Here is a 5,739-nt window from a genome sequence, read left to right as displayed (position 1 = left end):
TAATTCATAACAATAAGTCTGATATAAATACAAAATATACAAGCACTCTATTTTAATGATCTCCCGCACTAAAGAGCTCAAAGCATTAGGAAGAAATGGAACGACTATAAATAAGATAGGAGAAAATATAAGACAATAAATAACATCCAGTTATTTTCTTATAAAAAAATCCTACTTAAATATTTATTTAAACATATTCTAAAAGTCAGTCTTAAAAAAACAACAACTGTTGACACTATACTAATATAAAATGGTTATTACAATTCTTAAACTGATAAATATATTTTTGATCGCAGTGAACTTGAAGTGTTTTTACTACAGGGTTCAAGAAAACTTGTTTTCTTTTCTTTTTTAAATAACTTTGAAATCATGACTTATAAGATTTGTGATGTGTGTTAAATCAATTGACGTTACAAAAAATCTTGACTTCTACCATTATGTCATCCTATTTGTACGAAGATTATGTAATCTAACTTGTTACAAATTTGTTCAAATATTTAAAAATACGACTCCTCCGCTCCAAGTAAGTCAGGTTGGCCGAGTGGTCTAAGGCGCCAGATTTAAGCTCTGGTTCACGAACGTGAGCGTGGGTTCGAACCCCACACCTGACATATGATTTTTTTAAATTTTTTCTAACACCTTTAATTCATTTTTTTATAAACCCATTTGTAGACAACTAAGTTATCCAGCTAAATAATATCATTTGGACATTGAATTTTCATGATTTCATTTTTTACAATTCATTTATGATTTATCCGGATCAGAAAGAAACATCAAAATTTGTATACTATAATATAAATCTGCATTATCGAATTAATGATCTGTCTGGGGAGGGACTGTAGTTTAAAGGACAATGGACTTCGATGTCGAAATGTCAATTTGCTTTGTCAATATAGAACAACTTAGCGATATTTTAGGTCTCAACGCTTTTCTTTGGTTTCTGTTCAGTTTTATTCTAAATTTATACCCACAAATCTCTCTACAATCTCATGCGAGCATAACCAATGTTACCAATAATCAATGTTAAGCAATGATTTTTCACTCATATTTTTTAATTTTAATTTAACTATTTATATTTATACGTCTTGACTCCTAAAGGGTAGGAACAGAAAGAGGATGAGATATGAGAAGTAACACATTTCATAGAGGTAGTGAGATTCAGGGTCGCCGATTCTTATTGTAAAGTTTTGGTGTCTGTTCCTAAAATAGCTAGGGTAGATGAGAATTACAAATGTATAGCTATGCTATGACAAAAAATAACCAATTCATTGCTAAACAATTTGTTCATTAAGGATTTGATAATGATACAATTTCTTTGGAAGCAATTTGATACTCTACTATATTTTCTTTAAATTTATATTTGATTCACACAATCAACACTTATATTTCCGGTAAATAAGAACTGAAATGTACCTTAAAATGGAATTGACAATGATAATGAATATTTAATGTTTCTCGGATATGGCAGGGAAAATTGAAACAGGAGGCAAATTACAAAAATAATGAACTCAAAACTAAGCGGATCTACAATTAGTACTCAAAATCTATCAATAATATGTATGTAATTTATACAGGGTGTTCATGATAAATTGGAACTACTTTAAACTTCATCCAGATCCATAATGTGTATATTCGGAGTTAAATCATACTAATGTAAAAGGTAGCGTGAACAATTCACTATAACTTCCACCACGATTGTTTTGACAACAAACAATAGTCATCATGGAACAAGCAAGGAGAGACGCCATCCTCGAATTGACTCGCGCGGGACACAAGCCCTCTGTTATCTACAAGCTTCTGAACTACCCCAAGACCACGGTGTACCGGGTCTTCAATGCCTGAGAGGTTGAGGGGAAGGTCTGCTGCAAGGCCCACAATATGAGAAGTGACCGAATCCGCACTCCCTGCTTCCTTGAAGGCCTCCGGAAGTCCATCAAGGCTTCGCCAGGGACTTCCTTGTCCAGTTTGGCCAAGAACCGTGGAGTGAGCAAGCAGCTGGTCTTCAAGGCTCTGAATGAGGATCTCGGGTACAGGTCATACTGAATGGCCAAACAACACATCCTCACGGCATCCATGAAGGCCACCAGGCTCACCAACGGTAAGCGTCTCCTCAATGACCTGAAGAGCCATGGACGAAGAATCATATTCTTCTCCGACGAGAAGAACTGGACTGTCAACAGAAGCTACAACGTCCAGAATGACAGGTGGCATGCCAAGGAGAGAGAAGAGGTCCCTGCAGTCTTCACTACAAAGTTCCCATCCTCCATTACGAGGGAGTGGAATGCTGTCGATTCCGCGGAAGTAATCAGGGCATAAAAATCCTTTAAGGGCAGGATGGAGAAGATGGTGGCTGCTGAGGGAGGACATGTTGAATAAATTTATTTTTTAATATCATGTCTAACTTTTTCATATTAACAAATACACTGCAAATTCCATTTTTATCAAGCAGGTTGAATTTTAAGATAGTTCCAATTTATCGTGGACACCCTGTATATTAATGATTGACTTTTCATCCACTATTGCATCTCTTTAATAACCACTATTTAAGTTATTATTTTTTAGTAATTGTGATATTGCGTAATAAATTTAAATATATAAATGATAAACCTAGTCTGTTTTCTCAGAGGTTAGAAAATACTCATTAGAAGATGTGGTGGATAAGAAAATCATTTAGGGATAGCAATGCCACGAAACTCAAAATATTTGATGAGGCTTAGTGATAAAAATCCACCCGTCAACATATAAAGAAACGCTTACTTATCAAAAAAGCCTTGATTGTTAAGTAAAATCTTATTTTAAAAATTATATATTATTTTTATACGCTGTTATCATTATCATTTAACTCTTCAGAAGGAACATCTCTGCATAAAGTAATTGAACATAAAGTCCTTTATTCTTCGTTTAAATATCTTAAATTTAATTACATACACAAATATTTTTCAAAAATTATATCAACGGAGTGTTAAACTATAGGAATCATATTTCAATATAATAACACAACTTCCTTAAACATCAAGAGAATTGAATGAAATTGAATTGAATTTGAGAATACAGTATTGTACAAAAGATGAAACTTTTAAATGGATGCAATTGAATTGTATAATATGACATTCGAGTCTATTAATATGTCCCCACGCTCTCCAGACAATAAATGATTATTATTGAAAAAAGAAAAATGGAGTAGTTAAAAATTAAGACATATTGCGCAGTAATAAAGATTATAGGTCTTAATGTCGTGTTAAAATTTATGTACTTCGCATCATTCGATTAATTGGAAACTTTACAAGGTGCTACATAAAGAAATGTACTAATGTTCATTATACCGTTAATTTGATCCGCTATACTTTATTTGTAAATTTGAAGTCTATCTCCAGATGAGTTATTTTCCAGCAAATGGTGTGATTAAACCAAGCAACGGATTGAAAAAAAAAACTGAGTGAAAGATTATGAATTTATCTACATAATATACATTATATATAAATAACGTAAAAATGGATTTTTCCTATTTAAGTAATGAAAATTTTCGAAACACTTCTAGACTTTTGTACGCGCCTCCTCCATGTTTTTTCTCTCCGTAAATTGGCATTTTGTAACATACCTATACAATATATACATAATTCAAGAATTATATGGTAATAAGGAGCCTAAAGGTGCTGTCAAAATTTTTTTTTGAGCATGCACAATTTTTTAAACAACAGGCTAGTGACTGTCACACCACCTTGCGGATAATATATAATTTTTAAGTTTGTTCATGCCCTATTGCAGCGATTTTCAAACTTTTTTGAGTTTGACCCTTAAAATATGTTACTAGACAATGAGTTACACCAATACCTCTCATTGAAAGATGAATATAAAATATGATTTTAATTCCCCATATATTGGGAAAAAAAATACAACTACGAAATAATAAAATATATGATAAATATAAAATCAGAGATAATATGTACTACTTGGAATCATTTCTTTAATATCAATTCTCTTTTTCCGGAAAATAAAGTCAAAATTAAGAAACAAAATTGACCAAAAATTTATTAGTGTACGGGGACCTTGCCATAATAAAGTTTGAGAACCCCTTGCTACACCATTAAATACCTATAAGGCATATCGTTTAAATTGATTAATTAATTTTTTAAATCGAAAGTATTTCAATGTAAGACTTGGAGCTCATTCCGTGTTTAAAAATGACAAATACAACTGTTTCTTTATTTCATTTTTGAACATTTTGTATGAAGGACTACTGAAGAGTTTATATTATACGTCATATAGTTTTACTTGGTTTTTATAAAAGTGAACTTTTGAGGTTTCATTAACTTTTAAAGTTTCAACTCATCAATCATGGGATTATCCTGGGATCTAATAAATCTTCATTATATCCCACCATTACACCTAGTTTACCTAAATTCTTATAGCACACCGGCTATTTAGTAGTGTCCAAATTGCACCGGGTTCATTATTTTTGAATTGTTCCGAATTAACGCCTTCAAGACATTATCTGTGGATTTCTCTAGCAAGTCTTATTTCTTATTGTAGACCACAGCAACCTTAGTGCAGGCTGTACAGTCCCAATCCTCCCTAGGCGTATATGGTACATAAGAATTCCCTCGGGGTATCCATAAACAAACCGGACCATGCCACAACAGCGTTTTTATGGAGTATATTAGATTCTTTCAAGTCATTTCTCAATGTGTTGCCATTGTAAATCAAAAAAATACATAAATGCATTTGGGTTGCAAGAACAGCTTAATCGAATTTACACCATTAAGCTGCTTATTTCAATAAATGCATTCCAAGATTTCTGCAAAAAAAAAAAAAAAAAAAAAAAAAAAACTTTTTCACGTTAAATGTATCTTTTACAGGCATATCCCACTGCAAAGGAAAGCTCCACCATTTTAAATACATCCACTGATCTATCACAAAAGCCTTTTATTCTGTTTGAGAATATCCAAGCTTTAAAAGTGTTTTGGGGCAAGCAAGAGGTCGTACCAGTAGGGGTGGTTATCTCACAACTTCTTAATCCATTTCCACATGTCTTCAATGGGTATGATTTTCAAACCTGTAATCTTTAGGGGATTGTGCATTCTTTGAAAGGAAATGTTCCTCTTCTTTTATGATTTCAAAAAAGACTCCTGAACGGCACTTATTTCAGAGGAAATTTTTCAGAAGGAAAGGAGTAACTAGCAGAAGATGAGTGGTCTTTTGTAGGATAAAATTATTCCATGTACATATTTTATTCCATGAACGCAAATTAAGGAGTGAAAAGTGATTCGTGGTTTCCTTAATTTTGGACAGAATCTCTTTGTTATTCCATTGTTAAGCTACTATTTGGAGACAACAATTCAATTTTTCCTTATAGATGAAAAGTTCTGACACTTTAGAACACTTGTTATTAGATTTAAGAAGGCTCTAAATGATCTGATAGCAATAAAAGGATTCCCTAACACTCAATATCATGTCATCAGCGTAGTGGAGACATATTATAATCCTACTAGGAAATTGAACACCGTTTATCATATTCTCTTTATGTAGCTTTTGAAAAAAAAAAATTCAAAAAGTCGTATTGGGAATTGTGAAGAATTTTCTTCCCAACTTTGTGCGTACTAAGGCCATGATGCCATAGAAGAGATGGTATAACGCTCCCTGTGCTAAAGGGGTTTAAAAGTCCATAAGGAGCATCTGGTGTAACACAAGTGCTCGTTTTTAAAACCAAACTTAAGGATTTACCCGTATTTAGCGGTAGTA

At 32.7% G+C, this 5,739-nt stretch overlaps 1 non-coding gene across 1 annotated transcript; it reads left to right on the top strand.

Moving 5' to 3' along the window:
- Positions 1 to 527: 527 nt before the first annotated feature.
- TRNAL-UAA (transfer RNA leucine (anticodon UAA)) lies at positions 528 to 611 on the top strand. The gene has a single exon. It is a non-coding gene; the product is annotated as a tRNA-Leu (tRNA).
- The last annotated feature ends 5,128 nt before the right edge of the window (positions 612 to 5,739 follow it).

The sequence above is a fragment of the Lepeophtheirus salmonis genome, unplaced genomic scaffold (genome assembly GCF_016086655.4).
Source record: "Lepeophtheirus salmonis unplaced genomic scaffold, UVic_Lsal_1.4 unplaced_contig_1048_pilon, whole genome shotgun sequence".
Taxonomy (NCBI): Eukaryota; Metazoa; Arthropoda; class Copepoda; order Siphonostomatoida; family Caligidae; genus Lepeophtheirus; species Lepeophtheirus salmonis.
This window is presented reverse-complemented; position numbering and strand designations above follow the sequence as displayed.